This window comes from Heptranchias perlo, chromosome 13 (assembly GCF_035084215.1).
Source record: "Heptranchias perlo isolate sHepPer1 chromosome 13, sHepPer1.hap1, whole genome shotgun sequence".
Taxonomy (NCBI): domain Eukaryota; kingdom Metazoa; phylum Chordata; class Chondrichthyes; order Hexanchiformes; family Hexanchidae; genus Heptranchias; species Heptranchias perlo.
In genome coordinates, this window is record NC_090337.1 from 52271420 (window position 1) to 52295139 (window position 23720).

The 23720-nt window shown below is 39.2% G+C and overlaps 1 protein-coding gene across 1 annotated transcript in view; it reads left to right on the forward strand.

The window, feature by feature from the left end:
* Positions 1–3297: 3297 nt before the first annotated feature.
* The window catches only part of LOC137331596 (cohesin subunit SA-1), a 163183-nt gene continuing 142760 nt past the window's right edge, over positions 3298–23720 (forward strand). The window contains exon 1 of the mRNA XM_067995499.1: positions 3298–3444. The gene's annotated coding sequence lies outside the window, so the exon portion shown is untranslated. The remainder of the gene's footprint in view (positions 3445–23720) is intronic.

The window sequence follows — 23720 nt, forward strand, 5'->3', positions numbered from 1 at the left end:
CCCCAGGATATTGCTGCAGGAGTTCCTCAGGGCAGTGTCCTAGGCCCAACCATCTTCAGCTGCTTCAGCAATGACCTTCCCTCTAACATAAGGTCAGAAATGGGGATGTTCACTGATGATTGCACAGTGTTCAGTTCCATTCGCAACCCCTCAGATAATGAAGTAGTCCGTGCCCGCAAGCAGCAAGACCTGGACAACATCCAGGATTGGGCTGATAAGTGGCAAGTAACATTCGCTCCAGACAAGTGCCAGGCAATGACCATCTCCAACAAGAGAGAGTTTAACCATCTCCCCATGACATTCAATGGCACTACCATCGCCGAATCCCCTACCATCAATATCGTCCTGAAACTTAACTGGACCAGCCACATAAATACTGTGGCTACAAGAGCAGGTCAGAGGCTGGGTATTCTGCGGCGAGTAACTCACCTCCTGACTCCCCAAAGCCTTTCCACCATTTACAAGGCACAAGTCAGGAGTGTGATGGAATACTCTCCACTTGTCTGGCTGAGTGCAGCTCCAACAACACTCAAGTAGCTCAACACCATCCAGGACAAAGCAGCCTGCTTGATTGGCACCCCATCCACCACCCTAAACATTCACTCCCTTCACCACCGGTGCACTGTGTACCATCTACAGGATGCACTGCAGCAACTCACCAAGGCTTTTTTGACAGCACCTCCCAAACCTGCAACCTCTACCACCAAGAAGGGCAAGGGCAGCAGGCACATGGGAACAACATCACCTGCACACTCCCCTCCAAGTCTTACACCATCCCGACTTGAAAATATATCGCCGTTCCTTCATTGTCGCTCGATCAAAATCCTGGAACTCCCTACCTAATTGCATTTGGGAGAACCTTCACCACACGGACTGCAGCGGTTCAAGAAGGCGGCTCACCACCACCTTCTCAAGGGCAATTAGGGATGGGCAATAAATGCTGGCCTTGCCAGCGACGCCCATATCCCATGAACAAATATTAAAAAATTAGAACACTTTTATCAAATTTCCTCTTACCTTTTCTGCTCCAAGAACAACCCCCACTTTTCTACTCTATCCACATAACTAAAGTACCTCATCCCTTCTAGTAAATCTTTTATGCACCCTCTCTTAAGGCCTTCACATTCTTCCTAAAGTGTGGTTGGTGCCCAGAATTGGACACAATACTCCAGTTGTGGCCGAACCAGTGTTTTATAAAGGTTCAACATAACTTCCTTGCTTTTGTACTTTACGCCTCTATTTATAAAGCCTTAGATCTCGTAAGCTTTTTTTAACCGCTTTGTCAACCTGCCCTACCATCTTCAAAGATTTGTGCACAGATACCCCCAGGTCTCTGTTCCTGCACCTTTAGAATTGTACTATTTAGTTTATATTGCCTCTCTTCATGCTTCCTGCCAAAATGTATCACTTTGCACTTCTCAAATTTCATCAGCCATGTGTTCACCTATGCCTGTCTGTGTCCTCCTGAAGTCTATTACTATCCTACTCACTGTTTACTACACTTCCAAGTTTTGTGTCACCTGCAAAATTTGAAATTGTGCCCTGTACATCCAAGTCCAAGTCACTTATATCAAAAAAAGCAGTGGTCCTAGTAGACCCCTGGGGAACACTACTGTATACCTTCTTCCATTCCAAAAAACAACTTCACTACTACTCTGTTTCCTGTCACATAGTCAATTTTGTATTTATGCTGCTACTGCCCTTTATTCCATAGATTTCAATTTTGCTGATAAGCCTATTATGTGGCACTTTATCAAACACCTTTTGAAAGCCGATATATACATCAACTGCACGGCCCTCATCAACTATTAGCATGGTATACCCTTGCGGGCCTTGGAGCAAAAAACAGTCCCAAATAGTCTCTATCGTTATTTGCAAGCACCACCCTGAGCTCCATGTCTCTATTCATAGCTCCACAATGTCCCATTAGTAAACTCCACAATTATGGGACAAATACATCTTCAGTTCAATATTATAGATCCACTGACCCATTTTAGAGGAACCTGTGTACACCCCTTTGACTTCTGAGATTTGCCCAAGTACCCAAGGCCTCTTACTCCCACCAAAGCTGCTGGCTTGTAGTCATTTGTTCCCTGTAAGAGTGGGGAGCAAGGTAAGGCCAGTAGAGTGAACGGGTCCAACAGGTACACACTTCAGCTGCAAGCAGCAGGTTTAGCTCCTAGATTCTGGTGTAGTGTCAGTTGGAGCCTCTCTGCCCAATCATGACAGGTATACAGAATATCAATAAAACACACAGCACTCACTCAGTCCTTCTAGCCTGGGTGGACAGTGCCTCAACCAATGCTTTCAGTTGTAAAAGAGAACAAGATCTGGCCCAAATGTTGCAAGAAATGCCAATAGATTTAAGTTGAACATGACTGAATCACTATTCGCCCAACACCAATGAATGCAGTTCCTGTATTAGTTGTGGCAAACACTACTCCAAAAATGGGAAATTATTTATTGCCTGCTGTGATAACATCTCACGGAAACAGGGCCCGCTATTGAACCATTCCAATGGGGCAAGTGACATTCAAAGGACGATTTTACGAGGAAATTAGTTTGTTCGTGCTGAAAAAAACGCCCGCATCTGTAAGCGAATTTACTGTGTTACCATTGAAATTGCTGCCCTCACACACCTCCTACCCCATCTAAACAGCATTTAAAACGTTAAATTTAAAGGCAATTTCCTGCCTTTAACGTGCATTTTTTGTGCTGTAAAGCTCGTAATTTCAAGCAGCGCACTGTATCTCGAATAACTCTGTGCCGCCTGCTGCCTCGCCGCCATTACGCGGTTTCCACCCGTGGTCACTGATACGGCCGCTGATGGCGGCGGCATTTTGGTTAGAAGATCATGGCCGCTCGCTAACACTGCGCCAACAGACAAAAACTAAAATATTCCAAAACAAAAGGGCGCGAGGGCATCCCTCAATCACTTTCTCGATGAGGCTCTTGGCCGTTACGCTTTTTACAAATAACACCGCCTGCCATTTTAATCAATTACTTAAACAAACTCTACCTCAAACAAGCCAGATCACGAGCGCCACCCCCAGCCCGGCCTTTATATGATTCAATAGTACGACGTAATGACGTACATTATACCGCGCGCGCGGGAGGAAGAGCGCGTGCGTACATACGCCACCCGCCCCATCATCTTCGAAGCGCGCGTGGGCGCGCCCGCGATGTTCTTGCAACGGTCGCTCTCTCTCGCGCGCGGTCACGAGTCAGACAGCGAACGGTGGCCGCCAGAGGGCAATGTTTGTCTGGATTTGCATTGCGCCATTCGATTGTGGAAAATGCCACCAGATGGCGGCTTAGGATTGTTCGTCCTGTGAAGACGCGGTGTTAACTATTCCCATTTTTAATTTAATCAATTTTAAAACTCGATATTTCCTTACGCAGTCGAACGGGAAGTGAAAAACGGTTCCAAAATGGGCAGGAACGGTCAGTATTTTTGAACTTTTATTCTTTTTTTAAGTGAAAAAAGGCGACCGAAGTGCAGATCTAAGATGGAGGACGGGACTGGGATAGTGTGTGTTTGGGGGAGGGGAGCGGGAAATGTGGCTTCAGTTCGAGTTCACATCTTTTAAAAAGACTTTCTTTTCCTTGTTGATTTTATGTTTATTTTTTTACTGTTCTCTGCGTTAAAGTGGTGAAATTTATATTAAAGTTTAATTTTCGGTGGAATGTGGATTTTGAACGTTTGCGCGTCATTTCATTGCACGTACATATAAAAAAAAGGTTAAAATACAAATGTTGTTTAATTGCCAAGCAGACGAAGGACGTGCAGGGATACAAAGACAAGCCTGAGTAGGAAGCTGGAGTGTGTTTTATTTTCTCACTTCGCTATTTTTGTTTGATGAAGCGACTGTTTGCAAATAAAAGAATAATACTTACTGGATTTTGATATATTGGAAAACAAAGTTAATTTAGTAAACAAGAAAAAAACGGTTTGTAGCCTTCAGTATATGATCTCACGATTTTTTTTGTTAGTACACTATTCTGAGTGGAGTCAGGTGACGACATGCTGATGACTGTCCTTGGTTTTTCTCACGCAATCCATCCGCCCAGCAGCCAGTTTTACAAGTACGAGAGAGAGAGAAATTCTTTAAAAATTTTATTATTTGAGATGGGGGAAGGGTGAAATTTACTGTGTTTTCATCTTCTGTTTTCTTGATGATGTGAAATCGGTAGTACATATCAACCTTTTTTTTAAAAAAAGAAAGCTGTACATTTTTCTGTTGTAAAATCATATAGAGATAGGGAGATTTGTTTACAAAAGGCGCTGGCTCAATGATATTAAATGGAGGTCTGTGTTACTTGAAATGCCTGGGCAAAGTGCAGTAACTTGTCTGCCATTGAAATCATTAAAACATGAAATTAAATATAAACTTTGAACAGGGTAACTGTAAATATTAGGATAATAAGATAAAGGGAAAGTCCAAATTTGAAGTAATTCAAATTATAATGCTGAGCTTACAATTTGAAAATATCTGAATTTTGCTTTTTGAGGAGTGGGAACATTTTACACCAGTGTCTAACCCAGTTCTGTAGTTTGTTTATATGCTGAGGATGTACAGTATTTTATACTTGTGTAATATGAATGATAAAACATTTGAGTGTATAGATTCAATTGAGGATATGAAGAGATGGTTTGTAATGCTACTGTGCAAAAAGTGGACAGAAATAATGCAAAGTAAATCTGTTGTGGGGTATGCTTCATATTTGGAAATCCAAGCTTATTTGCACTCCTGATTTACTTTCATGCTACTTGTTGAGTGTTGGAAAGAATATGTACAAACTAAGAATAGTAAATTTTGATCAGTTAAACCAAAACAAGTTGTTGTTTTGAGATAAGGCATGGATATTCTTTTATGCACACCTTGTGTGTCAGGGACACCACTCGCTGGCAGCTACATTTAATGTACTCTCACATTTTTCTCTATCCCTTTCCCCAGAGCAAAGCAGGAGAGGGAAGCAAATGAGTACTGGGAATAAGTGGATGTTTGGAATTAATTTTGGTTTCAGATAATGTTTCCATTTGATATGGTTCATATGATTAGTATATTATAGCTTTAAATTCACTCCCATGTATCCTTTGTTAGGTCCTGCTAGGCAAGAGACTGTCCAGAAATATTTGGACCTAGACAGATCTGAGATCAGATTTCTCCATGTGGTCCTTTCACATGGCAACTATAATTCATATGAAAATTCAATTTATTGTAATTGTGCTTTGGAGACAAAATAAGTAATTACTGATTCTGGAGATATATCCTTTTTAAGATGTTAACTGTGGATTTTGCAAATGTTTAACAATATTGGCAGAACTCTTCACTATTGCTGAACAAACTCTCAGTGCTGCCCACAAATACAGGTGTCGGACTCTTGTTATGCAGGCTCCTACTTACCAGTACAGGGTGACTTATATAATACTCGTGTCAGTCTATTATTTGTTGTAGAATTGTGCTGTCAAATAATTTTAAGAATTGTTACTTTAGCATAGTATATTAAATGTAGGTTTACTGGTGGAAAGAAGATTGTCCCAGTAGGGGTAGTGGACTGATTGAGTGCTCCAGCTGATTCAGGAATTGAGGGGGAAAACTGTTGTTGAGATGCAGGTGAATTACAGCTAAGTTTATATTATGCAGTAGGAGACATTATGGATGTTTGTTGTATGAAATAGACTTAGCTTTTTAAAATTTCATTCTTGTGGTGCACTGGTGCTAAGATTCCTTGAGCAGATCTATATTGGCAAACAAGAATATGTTCTCTTTATTTATAGTCTTAAACAGGGTACTCTGAGTAGATGATAAAGTCTTGTAGTTGTGTATGAAGTTTTACTAGCTGTAACAAATCTAATCGATAGATTTTTGGACTTTAGGGGAATCAAGGGATATGGGGATCGGGCGGGGAAGTGGAGTTGAGGTTGAAGACTAGCCATGATCTTAATGAATGATGGAGCAGGCTCGAGGGGCCATTTGGCCTACTCCTGCTCCTATTTCTTGTGTTTTTGTGACTGATGTCAGGTAAAATAGACTTTGTATAATATTTCAACCAAAGAATGGTGCTTCTAACACTGTAATAGGAAAGCTTTGGCCTGCCTGCTGATGCCACAGTACAGATTTTCCACATCTTTCTATCTTGTTGACCTTAAATTTTATATAATAATCTTAATGAGTGTCGTGGGTGTGGACTGAAATTCCCAAGTGAACAAATGAGGGAAGATTTCTTACTAGACCAGTGGAAAACATGATTTGAACCAAGAAAATATTGTACCAACTTCAGCTGCAAGATAAACTATGCAACTTCTTTGGACAGTCAGGTAGGTGTGTTCACCTCCAAGTAATTTTTTTGTACTTGCTTGCCCTTTACTGCAGTGATTGGAGCTAAACATTTGGAATTGATTACGCCCTCAATTAGTGCTATTTATGATTGATTTCTAAGAATAAGGGGTGGTATTAGCAAATAGAACATCCAGATATGTAACTTGCGATCAGGATGCTCTTAGGGAATTGCTTTTGAATGACTTACGGTCAAGACCGTTATTAGTGTGGCTTCAGGAACAACATGGTTTTAGTTTCTTTAAATTGGCTCTCTTACTCTGAGCTGAAGCAGGCTAAAGTAAGTTACTAATGCCAAGAGTATTGTCATGTTGAAAAGGGAGGGACTCATTCTTTGCAACCATAGTTACTGATGTAAGTGCTTCACTTGTAATCAGTTACAAAACTCAAGCAATAGTCTTGTGGGAAAGTGTTTAAAATTCACGGATCAACTATTGTGCCTGTGTCATTGTCAGTCATTTCTTTGATATACAACAACCCAAAATAAAGTCTTTTATATCAGTAAAAGCCATGTAGATAGCTGTATACTGACATGCAAATATCTGTACCATGCTATAAATGCATTAGAATAACTGTTCTCAGATCACATGACACAATTATAACTCATGAAACAAAAACAGAAAATGCTGAAAAATGCTCAGCAGGTCAGTCAGCATCTGTGGAGACCAGATGAGTAAACGTTTCAGGTGTGATCACCGTCAGAACTGTTTGTAGTATTTTCTGTTTTTGTATCATAAGTTGCAGTTTTTTGCTTTTTATATGTCCTGAATCGTACATTGGTCCACTTGTGCAGGAATGAGCTTCCTTTGTCAACCATCCAACCTTTGTCACTTCTGATTTTTTTCAACACAATAGGAGGGACTCTAGTGCGGGGAACAACTAGCAGCCTTTGTTAAAGGCAGGTTCAGAGCATTGGAATAAATGACAAATAAGTTCCTATTGTATTTGTTGCTACCAATTTTAAATAAGCATACCGTTAATGACTTAGCAAATTTGACGTGCTCCATTCAAAGCTAGGAATCATTGGCATATTTTAAAAATACAGAAAATGCTGGAAAGACACAGCAGGTCAGTCAACATCTATGGAGAGATGCCCTAGGCTGCCTGGACTGTTGTTCTTCAGTCTGTGAACAGTTAGGACTCTTTGGGACAGGGAACTTGAATGTTGGAGATTGATTTCTGTGATGAATATAGTTCTATGATGGGAATATGGATTGTATAATACAATAACCAGAGTTATCTGAGTAGCGACTCAAAATGGGCTGAAATATTCTACACTACGATTTTTTTTCAAATAGTGTAAGCGCTTAACCTGGCAATAAATTTAGTGCTTTCAAAATGAAAAAATCTTTTTCTTACTGCAACTTCTGCCCTCCAGCCATCAGTAAATTGATCTGACAAATGAAAGGACGCAGCATTGCTAATGTTTAGGTATCTTTAATACAGAAAATGATTAATTTTATGGCCAGGTTAACCAGAGAACACACAATATTATACAAGGGTTGCCTGGTACATTTAGCAGTGGATGAGTGACCATGTGAGTATAAGTGGCCTGGCAGAGGAGTGAGTGCATTACAAGATAGAAGCAGTTTTTGTTTTGTGTTGGTGAACTAATGGTTTTTACTCTTGTTAATCCCTTAATTTCTTGTCCTGATACACAAGAATAAATGTCTCCAAAGAAACTAAGATACGAGAACTATAACTGAAAATTAAATGGCATAGATTAACGTTTCCATTTTTCTGTATTTACTTAAGAGGTAGTTTTTATTTTCAAATTTGCTGAGTCATTAACAGTATACTTATTTTAAATTGGTTGCAACAAATTTTGTATAGCATAGGATATTAATCTGCAGAGGAATCCCTAATTTTGGCAGATGAACCACCAGGAACTATTTTTCCAGGTTCCTGTAATGAGTTGTAACTTTATGCCTATGACCCCGATTTGGTTGTTTTAAAAATGAGACTGTTTTCAAATTGAAACAGTTTTTTCAACTTAAGCAGCAGTTACTTTAGTTAACGTTGTATTAATTTTTATGTGAAGTGTTCACTGCATTTATTTTCATGATTTTTAAAAGTAGTCACATTTAACAAATATTTACATTTGCAATCTGCATGGTAAGTCAGACCAGAAGGGAAATACTGTTGTCCTCGTAAAAGTAAGTGACAATGACAAATAACTTGTATGGGTAAAATTTGGCACTTAGTGTTCTACACTACCTATTCATTTATAAATTTAACACTCATCAAAATTGACTGCTGCTCTGTGGGTGTGGCAAAATTAAACATACTGATTGTAAAAGTAGACAGTGCATTCGCTGTCTACATGCTTAAGTTACTCTTGCAGCAGGTCTCATTATTTTTGGACTCCAGTCCAAGTTGATTCAAATTTTTGCGCCATGATTTTTGTTCAGTATTTTAGCGTCGTGGTAATTTATAGAATGTAATGGATACACCGAATTGATTATTTAAGGAAACCATACCAATCCAATAGGTTGAATATTTGTCAGATGGTCCTTTTCTATTTGCATGTTACGTTGCAATATTTTGGTGCTCCTGGCAAATCCTGAAGTCAGTTCTGTTCTGCTGTTAAGGTACGAAGCTGTTTGCATATTTCAAAATTATTCTCAGGAATTTGGATATGTTCTCACTTCTTCACCAAAAAAAACTAATCTCTGTCTGCTTCCTTGTTTAAGTAATTGTAAACAATTTTACAACACCAAGTTATAGTCCAGCAATTTTATTTTAAATTCACAAGCTTTCGGAGATTTTCTCCTTCCTCAGGCAAACATTTGCCTGAGGAAGGAGAAAATCTCCGAAAGCTTGTGAATTTAAAATAAAATTGCTGGACTATAACTTGGTGTTGTAAAATTGTTTACAATTGTCAACCCCAGTCCATCACCGGCATCTCCACATCTTGTTTAAGTAAAACCATGCTCTGGAAAATTCCATGTCCTGTTCTTCCCTTCCCCCACTCTTAGGCAAGAGGTTTAAATGTGTGTGGCTTTAACAGGCAGTATTCCGTTTGCAAGTATACTATAAACAATATGTGAGAAGTTCAAAACCAATACTCAGTTCTTGGAAATTCAGAATTCCTATGCAATCTAAGAATATATGAGAAAAAATCTATTGGTGTAAACTGTGTGTTGTTTGATATCCTTTGTTTCAAGGATGTTTTTACATTGAAACGCGGTATTGATCTACATTTTTTTGAAGCTATAAAATAAACTTAGCCTACTGTTTGCAGAAAACAAGCACCAAGTGAATTAGACCTTTTTATTTACAATCTTCAAATGTGTCATATAAATGTTAGAGCATTTTGAGGATCTGTGATTCTGCAATATATAGATTTTAAGATCAGCATAAAGTACAACTGGCATATTTTCTTAATTTACTTTAATATAACATGTTAGTTGCCAGTGATTGTGTTGTGAAAATTATATTAGGACAATTTATTAGGATTTGATGGACTCTGCTAGGATGAAAGATATGTCTTGAGGCTTCAATGGGAGAGGGTAGAGGAAGAGAAAAGCTCAAACATCCATGATCTAATGTATAATGTAGAAATGTCATATAATTGCTATGTGGTCTGGTTATTTTCTGCAGAAAAAATGTTGCATTCTTCCCTGTGCTTTCAAAACCTCTATTAAAACTTCTTATATAATCATAGCACTATATTGTGAAATGATTATAAATTGTATGGTTTGGAAAAAATAATTTAATGTGGAAGGTATTGTGCTTGCATGGGAGGAATGAATTGTAGATAGTGGAGGAAACAGTTATCAGCCAAATAAATTAAGTTTAAAAGAAACTGGTATGTCATTATGCTTTAATACAGTCCACTCTCAATTCAAAGTCATATAATTTGAATTGTTGAAAATTCAACTGTTTTGCACACTAAGTTCCCACTATGTGTTATTTATGGTTAGTTCAAATTACCGGATAATTCATTTTTTTTTAATGCAAAGAGACTAAATTATTAAGAGTAGACTAGTTATGTAAGTGCAGCTGATACTTTCAATAAATTGCAGCCTGGAAAATGGTCTTTACATATTTTTAATGAAAATTGTAATTTTGAAAAATCAGCTTGTGTTTCAATTTAAAAAATGAATATCCTGACAGTGTTACACTGGTGTAGCTCATGAGCATTTAAAATCCTGGTTTCAGTAGCTGTTGGCTTAGTTGGTAAATGTATTTCCTTGGACTTGAAAATTAATATTTATTTGTGCCCGAGTAATTCCAATCACATAACGATCAAGTATTTAATGCTGAGTTCTGTTGATAGAATATAAAGTAATAGACTTTATACAAGTATCAACTTTTGCGATCCCAGCAGAGACAATAGGTGTGGAAAATTTTCAATAGCAGAGCTAGGATCACTTTAGTTTGGTGGGTCTGGGATGAGCCAACTCTGTCCTTCTGTTAGTTATTTATCCTTTTAGAGCTTGGTCAAATCAATTTCCAGATGTTTACATTTTATGTATTCATCTTGTGCTATATCGGGTCCTGTTCTCCTCTGCCAAAACTGCTCACTGTTCCAGGATCAACCTGGAATGCAAAGATAACCCCCGGCTTCTCTTCACGACAAATAGTCTTAAACCCCTCTTCCCTGCATCCTCCACCCTCACCACCAACAAGTGCGAGGAGCTTATGGACTACTTTGTCACTAAGATTGAAACCATCCATTCAGCTACTTCTGCCGGTTCCTTTCCTTCCCCTGGCCCACCGTCCAAACTTCCTCTACGGTTCCCCCCTCCCCTAGCCCTGAACTCACATCTTTCTGTAGTTTCTCTCCTATCTACCCTAATGCCCTCTCTGAGCTCATCTTGACCATGAGACCCACCTCCTCCTCCCTCGACCCTATTCCTACCAAACTGGTGACCACCCAACTTGCCTTCCTGACCCCCATGTTAGCCTACCAAATTGGTGCCTATCTTCCCGCAACTCCATGTTTGAATCCCTCCAATCAGGTTCCTGCCCCTGCCACAGTACTGAAAGGGCCCTTATCAAAATCACAAATGACATTCTATGTGACTGTGACCGTGGTAAACTATCCCTTCTCATCCTTCTCAACCTGTCTGCAGCCTTTGACACGGTTGACCACATCATCCTCCTCCAGCGCCTCTCCTCCGTCGTCCAGCTGGGTGGGACTGTGCTCGCCTGGTTCCATTCTTATCTATCCAGTCATAGCCAGAGAATCACCTGCAATGGCTTCTCTTTCCGCTCTTGCACTGTTACCTCTGGAGTCCCTCATGGTTCTACCCTTGGCCCACTTCTGTTTCTCATCTATGTGCTGTCCCTTGGGGACATCATCCAAAAGCACGATTCAGGTTCCACATGTACGCTTATGACACCCAGCTCGACCTCACCACCACCTCCTTCGACCCCGCCACCGTTTCTCATTTGTCACACTGCTTGTCCGACATGGATGAGCAAAAATTTCCTCTAACTAAATATTGGGAAGACCGAAGCCATTGTCTTCGGACCCTGCTACAAACTCCGTTCCTTAGCCCTCTTCCTGGCCACTGTCTGAGGCTCAACCAGACCGTTCAAACCTTGGCACGCTATTTGACCCTGAGATGAGCTTCCGACCACATATCCGCTCTATCACCAAGCCCACCTACTTCCCCCTCCGTAACATCGCCTATCTCCGCCCCTGCCTCAGCTCATCTGCTGCTGAAACCCTCATCCATGCCCTTGTTACCTCTAGACTTGACTATTCCAATGCTCTCCTGGCCGGCCTCCCATCTTCCACCCTCCATAAACTCCGTATCCTAACTCGCAGCAAGTCCTGTTTACCCATCACTCCTGTGTTCGCTGACCTACATTGGCTCCCGGTCCAGGAACGCCTCGATTTTAAAATTCTCTTTAATATTTTCACATCCCTCCAAGGCCTTTCCCCTCCCTATCTCTAACCTCCCAGGTCTCTGCGCTCCTCCAATCCTTGGGCATCCCCGATTTTAATCACTCCGCCATTGGCGGATGAACCTTCAGCTGTCTAGGCCCTAAGCTCTGGAATCCTTCCCTAAATCTCTCCGCGTTGTTCTCTTTCTAAGACGCATCTTAAAGCCTACCTCTTAGACCAAGCATTTGGACACCTGTCCGAATATCTCCTTATGTTGCTTGGTGTCAAATTTTGTTTGAAAATTTCTGCTGTGAAGTGCACTGAGACATTTTACGATGTTAAAGGAGTTATATGAATGCAAGTTGTTGTGTGCTGAAATAGCCTATGGTAAAATGCATTCATATACTTGACTAGAAATTTAAATTTATACTTTAATCCAGAATATTGGGCCTCCTAGTCGCTTACTGAAAGTTGCTATTATTATCTCTAATTGCGATCAATTGAAATTTTTAAAATTCACTCCTCAGTGGCTTAGAGGATAAAAGCACTGCCTGGTGTAATAGTGAGCCACATAGGCCAGGAGACCCAGTTTAAGTCCCAGTCTGTTTTTGAGTTAGTTGGTGCTGCCCATGGCAGCAGTTTGAATACTCCAATTGGCTGGTGCTTCTATGGAAGGGAAAAATAATCAGCCAGAGTATCCAGTGACCCTACTTGAAAGTGTATGTGTGATTATTTGGTGAGAATAGGATCCGACTCTGCTTTAATGTCTTCCATGATTTAAATAGGCTCACTCATTAAGAACTGGTCATTTGAGTGTGATACTGAAGTGCTGTTGGCACCCTTGGAATCTTACCCCATCACAAGTCAGCACTGAGAGGAAAATATGGGGAAAGTTTGCTTAGTAAATGTCTATTCATAATTTTCAGACAAATAATCTTTCTCCCTCTCAAAGATGAATCCTGATTTTGCATACAGGGAGCAATATATCCTTGAGTATTTATGGATGAACCCCAACAGGTTTGGCTATCTGTATAGCATATTTAGCTGAGCTACATTTAAAATGGTTTTTTAAAAACTTTTTATAGTTTTTCATTTGCAAGTTACTGAAATGATATCATATCTTATGGTACTCTAATCTATTTACATTTTTAAAAATGTGTGGGATTTGTGTTGTGTGAGTGGGCATATATAGCATAAGTTGTATCGTGTGGGTCTTCATTGTGCCGTCAGTTTATACCATATAGTTAGATAATTAAAATTATATATAAAATTTAAATGATTTTAAATGTCAGTTATATTACTGTGGGGATTGTGGACTGATTTCAGTCACACCAATGTGACCTACTTCTTGCAGTACAATTTGTTCTAAATGGAAGTAACATGTGGTATAAGATAAATTTCAAGAAAGCCCTGAAGGAAGTGGGGCCCAAACTTTCTACAAATAATTGGTCCAAGAATGTTCTTGAAAAATAAAGGATCACGTACTGATTAAGACATGTTTTATTTCCTGACAATTAGCTCTGTGTTCTCTATTCCAGCATAGAACCTTTGTGTTCATATTTTATGCCCTATAACCATTTAACTTGGCAGCGTGAAAGATAAGGGTGTGTAGCTATTTCGAATTTAAAAGGCAAGTACTACTTGTCAGATTAAGTTGTTACACGATATATTGTCTTTCAAAATGGGCACCCTCAAGTTATAGTGACATTTTATTACCTAACAATACATTGTTTCACTGTGAAAGATTTATGATCCAGGTTCTATACCAGGTAAATTTAGTATAAGGCTATTTCTTTGACTCTGCTGTTTGAAATATAAACTCCCAAGATAGCAGTCCGAAGTTACCAATTTTTGCTGTTTAAGTTTGCTGCACTTAATCTAAGTCCAGGCTAGCAGAGTCAAATAATTTGAAGTTGTCACAATTCAGAAGCCCTAAGGAAATGATGATCCTTGAAGTATGGAAAGTAATACCCACACCATTCTGACCTAACTTCTGCAAACATTTTTTTAAAGTTGGCTTTTTATGTCCCTTTTCCTTTTTGTCTTTGTACCTATTTCCAAAAAGCATATGACAAAGTCCCTCATGAAAGACTATTAGTCAAACTCAAAGCTGAGTAGATTCAGGGTAAATAAATTCTGAAAATGGATAATAGACTGGCCTTGGTGTTGGGCCCACTACTGTTTCTTATTTACATAAATGACCTGGACTCATAAATTCATTGTAGTAAAATAGTTACATTTGCTGATAAATTGGGTAGGGCAGTGGAATTGGAGGAAACAGCTCAGAGATTATAGAATGAGTTGGACAAAGTAACTATGTTGGCTGATCAGTGGCTAATAAAATTTAATGCAGACAAGTGCAAGTACTGCACATAAGATGGAAAAATAAGCAACACACGTACTCCATGAATGGTGTTGAATTAGCTCAAAATGAAGTGGAGAGAGACGTAGGAGACTTCGTAGACTTGACAATAAATATGCATGTCCAATCAGCAAAGCCAACAGAATGTTGAACCACATAGCCACAACAGTCATAGTAAGTCTGATCAAACTGTACAGTGCTTTGGTCAGACCACACCTTGACTATTGTTCCGGTTCTGGTTGCCAAGGGAGGGAGACATTCAAGCATTGGAAGCAATGAAGAGAAGAGACTTCACAAGGTAGTGAATGGTATTGGATGTTACTTTAAATTATGGGAGTAGGACAAGGAGACATGGGTAACTTTAGCACTGATATCAGGAAGTTCTTTGCATGGTGATTAACATTTGGAAATGGACTTAGTAGAGTGAAGGAGGCAAAAATTCTGGATGAATTTAAGAAACATTTGGATGTTGCAATGGCGGAAACTGTAGAGTGCTTCTCAGTGGATGAACTAATATGTGCCAAATGGTCTTCCTCGTGTAGTTACCGTGATTAACTTTGTGCTGAAGCCTCCACAACTAGGATTGCAACAAGGCTTTGAAGTTCCAGGATTGATTCAGATAAATGCTGTTGACCTGATAAACTTTCTCCAGTCCTGTTTTTGTTCTTGCAAACACATATGTACCAAAGCTTTGGCTGCTAACTACTACTACCACCACCACCCCCTCCCCTCACAGTATTGTATATCAAAAGACTTTGTACTGATGATTAGAGCATAAATTACAGATGTTGAATCAAGTGCAAAGCATGCAGACAGTTGCTTTAAAAGTTTGGAATTCTAATCAATTCTATGCAATGACATCCAGCCTATTCATCACAGGTGTAATAGCCATTGCAAATTCATGAGGGAGCCTTTATGACCTCATTAGCTTCTTGAGAGAATGGTCTACGATGAATATTGTTGGCTTAGCAACAGACTTCATTATGGAATAAAAACAGAAAATTTCTGGAGAAGCTCAGCAAGTCAGGCAGCATATGTGGAGAAAGAAACAGATGCTGCCTGACTTGCTGAGCTTCTCCAGCATTTTCTGTTTTTATTTCAGATTTCCAGCATCCACAGTATTTTGCTTTTGGGACTTCATTATGGTGTGACTGGAGTCCAGCTTGAATGTTACATTTGTAATGCTATTTTTTTAAGGCTGTGATGAACTTAAAATTGTACCGTCTAAACTTTAGATCTGTATAATACCAAAGTGCTGAAACTTGTAATCCCATTTCCAAGATGTGATAAAAGTGGTAGCAGCAACCTTTTTTGGCTGGTGTGGTATGAAATATCATGAATTGGAATCAGGGTGCTGAAGCTGCCAGGGATGAACAAATCTCCTAAATTATTGTACGCTTACCTTCATACTGATGGTTCTGTGTTCTTAAAAATTGTGAGGTAAAATTTATTTCTAGTAATATTGTTTTACAGTTCCAGTGAAAGTTGTAAAGATCGTCATCAGTGAAGGAAAAATCTGTTTGTAGAAAATCACCTTGTTACTTTGGCAAGATTTTAATTTCATGAACTTAATTGAAAGGACCCTCGTGAACATTCAAAATTCATATATTTTTGGATGGCTGCCTGATAGCTCAGTGAATAGCATTGCCTGTTGTGCAGTATTGATATGGAATGTCCCAAGTTCAATCCCCAGCCTGTGCTAATTCAGCTGATCTCAGCTGGTGATCACTGTCAAATGATCCTGTTGAAAAGTGTGTGTGTGTGAATGCAGAATAACTTTGGTTGCGATGCCCCTCATGAATAACCTGCTTCCATGTGAAGAATGGCAAATTGGAGAATTGTTTTTAAATGTGTTGGTAGCAATCTATGAAAATTAACTTGTTAAGTATTGTTTAGAAAGTGATGCATACTGATTTGTGCTTTTTATAATGGCACATTCACACTACAAGTTTGGTGTTGGGGCTAAGTAGTTTTGGCTTCATATTGAAGCTAAACTTGTATGTTCTGGTCAGCATTTATTCCTTAGGCAACTTCACCAAAACAGATTAGCTGGTCATTTATTTCATTGCTGTTTGTTGCAAATTGGTTGCTGCATTTATCATCATTAAAACAGTGGCTACACTTCAAAAGTATTCATTGACTGTGATGCGCTTTGAGATGTCCTAAGGATTGTGAAAGATGCGTTATGAATGTAGTTCTTGCTAATGTTATTCAGCCTGAACTGACTGAAGCAAAGTGGAGTGAGACAACTTCCTGGCTCCAAATTCATGCTGCATTTACACTATAACCGCAGCATCAGTTCAAAGCCAAACTGCTTTGTATTGATACTACAATCAATGTGTGAATGCACCCAACATTTCAAGGATTTTAGTATATTACTGTTGTTGCTTCTGGCAGTGACCTTCTTATTTAGCACTGATTTGAGATTTACTAGAACAACTTGCTTTTATATAGAGCCTTTAATGTAGCAAAACATTCCAAGGTGCTTCACAGAGGCATAATAAAAAAAAAATAGTTGCTGAGCTAAAGAAGGAGATATAAGGAAGTGTAACCAAAAACTTGGTCAAAGGTGAGTTTTAATTTGGGTTTTAAACAAAGAGCAGAGATGGAGGGGTTTTGGAAGGGAATTCCTGAGCATGCAGCCAAAGGCATGGCTACCAATGAGGTGAAGGAAGGGGGGTGCACAAGAGGTTGGTATTAGAAGAGTGGAGAGCTTGAGTGGGGCGCAGTTATAGTTCTGCAAGAAGTTACAGAGAATAGAAGGGGTGAGGATATGGAGGAATTTAAACACAAGGATGATAATTTTAAATTTGAGGCATTGAGGGACCGGGAGCCAGTGTAGGTTAGTGAGGACAGGGGTGATGGGTGAGCAGGATTTGGTGTGGGATAGGTTACGTGCAGCAGAGTTTTGGATGAGCTGAAGATTATGAAGGTTGGAAATTGGGATGGCAGCCAGGAAAGAATTGGAATAGTTGAGTCTGGAGATGACAGCAGCATGACTAAGGGTTTCAGTGGCAGATAGATTGAAGTAGGACTGGAGTGAGGTGATGTTACGTAGGTGGAAGTAGGTGGTCTTTGTGATGGAGGGCATATGGGGTCGGATGCTCAGCTTGGGGTTGAATAGGATGCAGAGATTGCAAATAGTCTGGTTCAGCCTGAGATAGTGGCCTAGGAGGGGGATGGAATTGGTGGCAAGGGTGCGGAACTTGTGGTGGAGGCCCAGACAATAACCTAAATGCAAACTTAGTCAAAACATTTCCCAGTTGCTGCAATTTAGAGATTGAATACTTTCTAATAGGATCCATAAAGTATGAGAATAACAAGTGGTAAATGCAAAAAAAAGCAAGAATGTGACAAAAACATGCCTATTGTGTAGGCTTTTATGCAAGAATGGGAAGATCATGCTTTGGAAGGTGCAAAAAAAACCTGCCGTACAGATCTCTGGAGTGTCCTTAACTCTAGCTTTTAATCTTAGTAACAATTTTTCTTTTAATTGAAGAGATTTAGAACAATTGAAGATGAAAAACAAATTCCATTTACTAATTAAAGGCTTGTTCAGTCACGTTATCTATCTTATAAAAATTGGCAGATTGTTTTAATCCTTTGAAAACTGTTAGCATAAAGTATCATTTAATTATAAATTTGTTCGTAATCAAAGGGTGTTATGGTGCTCCATTCCTTGTTCCAGTTAATATATTCTTTGTTGCAGCTGGACTTCAACAAAAAGTCTTAAGGTTTGATTTAGCTACCAAGTTTGAAACCTTCACATTAACAAAGGAATATTTTAAGTCTACATGCTTACTTCAGGTCCCAATTGTTCTCTGGGCCAATGTTACACTGGTAACTGTAAACTGGCTTGCCAGTGCCCAAGTCACCTCTCTGGTAATGGTTATATCGTTTAGCCTGAATTTTATATCATGGAAAAGACATGAACATTGTTAATATTTAACATTTTCATTTGAAGTACGCGGATGGTCTGTTTTTTATTGGAAAAAGAAAGATCCTTACTAGAGTTTTATGTGATTACTTCCATGTTGTTTAGTTGATTGATTTTTATAGTGATTAAATGGGGGAGGGGAATCATTATGTAGCTGATGCTAACGGCTTTAGCAGAATTTTCTTGGCAGGTTTTTACCAGTGAATATGCTGTTGGTTATAAATTGTCACATTGTTAAAAAAAAGAATTCAGTTAAATGGCCTGAGGGCTGCTGCTTTGTTTAAAGCTCATGTTACATTTGGGTGTAGATGGGGGTTGGTGGGGGGGGGGTAGGGAGTAGTAGTCGTGGAAGTCTATAAATTTTGGAGAGCTAATAGAGAGGTGACATTGTTTTTATGCGTCGATTACAAGTACAAAATGCATACATTTACTTCAAATGGTGCTGCCCATGTGAGTATTTTGTAGTAAGCAAGAGTACCTTCCAGTCTTAGGTAAAGCTACACATTGCTATGAGCTATTTTTATCGTCAATCAGGAGCTTAATTCAGGACTGCATACCGGACTGTACCATTTGATCAGCTGCATAAAATGGGAGCAAGAATTTCTCATTCCAAGAGCAATCAGTTTTAAAATATGAAATATTGTACAGAATTATTTTGACCGTAACAGAAAATACACATTTGGAAATCCTTTTAATTAGATGTGTTTTTGATCAGTCAATGAATATATTTTGGTGCAGTCCTATACTGTTTGTGTGTCCGGAAAGCACTTAACATGCATGACATGTATTCCAGAAGGCAGATGTTACCATGGTAACCCCCTGGTAGGTCATAGCCAGCTTGGCGTATTTGATTGGCTGACAGTAGAAAATTATATTCTGGAAAGAAAAATGAGTGGGTTTTTGGGGCGGGAGTTGGTGAGAGACTAGATTTTTTTTAAATGTTAGTATCTCTGCTAGATTTTACATTAAAAGAAATAGATGAAATTAAGTCCCTGGTTTTGACTTTTAAGATCTGCTAAGATGTTTCGCATTTCACAAATAGAGCATTTACTGTTGGATACATTACAAAGCACGTGTTGTATTTATTTCGTCAAGCAGAAGAATGAATGTGTAGATGTTTTAGGTGGGGGTGTATTCAGTTTAACTGGGTAACATAAGACAGCTGAAGTTCAGATATCATGCTCGGTCTGAAATACAGCTTGCAATGTCAAGTTAAATTGAAGGAGTATTACAATTTTTCATATTTTTTTGAATTATTATTTGAGATTCCCAATTGGCATTGTGGCATGCATATGTACTCTTTATTTTAGGTAATACAGATGAAAATACCACCATAAGGTGTGAAGTTGTACTTTGGGTATTCTGCACTGCAGAAAATGTTAACTTTTTTCTCTGTTCATTTCATGTTTCGATTTCCCAAAAATAAAGCACATTTTTCAGATTTTACAAACTTGAAAGCAGGTAGAGGTAAAAAAAACAGGTGGTTTTAATGGATAAAACTTATTAAATGCAATGTTGTTAGTACTCTAAAAAAGCAAATATAGTGTATTTTTCATTTAGCCAGTATATACCATTACCTCATAAGTTGCCAATTTAAATATTTAAGTATAGTTAAAAACAAAAAAAAATCTGTAAATTTTATTCTGAATTGGCTGTAACACTGGCCACTAATTGTTCTTCAAAAGCATAGGTTTTCAAACTAGGACCCATGGACTCCATGTGGGCTGCTTTCTGTCTGGGACTGAACATATTACACATCATGAGCATACTGTTTACAGAATTTATCTATTTCTGTATGATTCTCTTTCTGAATGTTAATAAAGAAATGTTTTCTGCATTCAAAGCACTGTTTTCCTTTAGGTAACTGACACTATCTTTCAGAAGTTAGGGCTAGGTTCCCTGGAAGCATGCCAATAATGAAGGGACTCTCACAGGAAAAATGGAAAATCACTAACACAACAACAACAACTTGCATTTATATAGTGCCTTTAACGTAGTAAAATATCCCAAGGCGCTTCACGGGAGCGATTTTCAAACAAAATTTGACACTGAGCCACATAAGGAGATGTTAGGACAGGTGACCAAAAGCTTGGTCAGAGAGGTAGGCTTTAAGGAGCATCTTAAAGGAGGAGAGACAGGTGCAGAGACAGAGGGGGTTAGGGAGGGAATTCCAGAGCTTCAGGCCTAGGCAACTGAACCCAATCACAGGATATGTTCTGTGAACCATGATTTTTGAGTTCGGAAGAGGGAATTTCCTTATTCAGTTAATTGTTCTCCATCAGTTAGGGTGGAAAGCTGTCACATGGTGGTGGGGTGCACTAATTCTGAGACAGGGCGCGTTCAGCGTTGTAACCTATGACTTATATACTGCACAGATTCAAAATTAGATGAATTTATCCATTAATACATACGGACTGTTTTCTGCTGATCTGCTGTAAATACTGCTTTTAGCCTTGGCTCAGTGTTAGTACTGTCGCCTCTAAGTCAGAAAGTTGTGTGTTCAAACCCCACTCCAGAGACTTGAGCACATAACCTAGGTTGACACTGAACTGCAGTGATGTGGGAGTGCTTTACTGTCTTTCAGATGAGCCGTTAAACTGCTCTCTCAGGTGAACGTACAAGGTCCTGTGGCATTATTCGAAAAAGAGCTGAGGAGTTCACCCAGTGTCATGGCTAACATCCCTCAATCCACCACCACCAAAAAAAAGTACCTTTCTGTATCTGGTCATTATTTCATTGCTGTTTGTAGAACCTAGATGTATGCAAATTGGCTGCCACATTTTTCTACATTACATCAATGACGACACTTCAAAGGTGCTTCATTGGCTAAAGCACTTTGGGGGCATCCTGAGGTCATGAAAAGCACTCCACAATGTAATTTTGTTCATTCTTTACATTTGTTGTAATTGCACCACAGCTGTTAATTTTGCAGTGAACGCATTTTCAGTCATCAACCAAAATAAAACTGTCTTGAGTATAACGCAAGTGTATCACCTAATTCCTATAACACCTTTCTGTGACACCTATCTCTCTCTTTTCACAATTAAACTTTCCTGTTCATTTTACTTACCTCTGACCTCTAAGGTAGGTGGTATAATTGCTTACTTAACTCTGAGACCCTGCTCCTATTTCTTATGTTCTTATGAGACCTCCCATCTCTGTCTCCAGCACCATTGTCCATATTGCCACTCACCTTGAAGCTACCAAAATCAGGCCCCAGGCCCAATGCTGCCTTTCCCAAATAATTTAAAATAAGTACTCAGCAGTATCTATTTTAAATAACCAGCAGATCTCCCACAGTGTAGCTCATTGTGAGTGAGAAGATAGTCTGTATTTATGCTATGTAGGGAATAACATTAGGGTCACTAATTTATAGTGACAAAGTTCAAATCCATCTTGTTAAATGGTATTCTGCGATTTTACTGGTAGTTGAGGATTGAATTTCATGTCTGTCCATTATTGTGTGAACATCGTAAATGAATGGTCTTTATTTCACTTATATTCCATTACCTATTTAATTTTATATCATACCATTTTTAAAGCAGCAAATATTCAAAGGTGCTATACAGGATGTACTTGTTGGCTTTAGAAATCTGATATTTCACAGTACTGGGTAAGGGAAGTGGGTTTTAGCTGCACTATGGGGCAGTCCTGGGTTTAGGTAGCAGTGCAGGCATTCCTGGGCTTTAGTAGCATTTGGAAATGGTCCTAGGCTTTGGTAGCAATCGGGGAATGGGCCTGTAGTTTGACAGAACTGGAATGGGGGTCCTGGAGTTTGACTATTGTAGTGGGACTACTGGAGTTTGGCAGCATGGTGTCCTTTGATATGCCAAACATGTAGAGAAGGAATCAGGTCTCTGGCAAAACTGTGGAAGGTGAACCTGTGGTTTGGCACAACTGAAGTTGAATTGTGAGGTTTGGCTCTCGTGGATGCCTGGTTTCTATCAGCAATGAGGGGAAAGGGAGAGCATGGACCTGACAGCAGTGGGAGGGGGGAGGATGGGGTGAGATTATATGTGTAGTAGCACTGGTTTGTGACTTTCCAAAGAATCTCGGCAAAGACTAAATCTGCTCTTTTATGATTGGTTCCTGGAGGTCTATCTGTGTAATTGTCTCTTCTTTCCCACAGCTGTAAAAATGTAAACATTCTAATGACTACAAAAGAAACACAGGTCAGGAGTGATCTCTTTCTATCTCTCGATCTCCCGATATCTCTCTCTCTCAATTCAGCTAACAGTTTTGCCCTGAGTTGTAATACCATCCAGTCCAAGTCCAGGCTTTTGCAAGAGGCTGAGGCTTTCAAATAAAAACTTGATTGAATGCATTAAAAGACACAAAACACAATACATTGGATACATTTAGTCATCTTATTGGGAAGTATGTAATTTTTGAAATTTCAAAATTTTATGTAAATGAACATAAATATGGACAAAAAGCATTTAATTACGGAGATAAAGTGACAGATGAAAAACTTTCAAAAGGTATTGAATCATTTGTGGGAAAAAGATAATACAGCACCACATAGTAGCCAGAGTTTACAATTACATAGTGACAGCCCATTTATACAAGTGTTTTCTATTGTAAATGTGGACATGTGAATTTATTAAAAAGTTAGCATAAAAGTGTGACAATAATTGTGCAGCCAGGACATAGGCTTTTGTAGACAGGAAATTAGTGCATGCCCCAATGTTCCCACCCACATTTCTATTGATTTTGCACTGAGTCCTCCCAGCTACTACTAAACCTCATACCACCTCCTCAGCACTGTGAGATCTCATTATTGCACTCCAGCACTACCCTCCCAGTATTACCACAACTCAGAACTCTGATCCTACCACTGCCATACCAGATACACTACTCCCAGAACTTGGAATCCTCTCCCACTACCCCCACTTCCAATCACTGCCATCTTAGTGTCCCCACACTGGAGGACTCCTTCAGTAATCTGACGTACCCCATTACTCCCATATCTCAGCATCTCCTCTCACTCATATCACATCCTGACAATTCCCTTCCCATTGTTCACAACATTTATTTTAACTAACTTAGATTTCCTAAGTCATTGCTGTGGAATATTTTAAAGAAATCCTCTACAACTTGTCACTGCCCGCCCCTTTCCCTTAACCGGACTAATCTTGCACTACTTACAAATCTTTGGAGTTCTGTCCAACTTCTCTTATACTCTGGGACCACTCCCCAAATATTCATACAACCCAGCCCCTCAGTGGTACCATATCC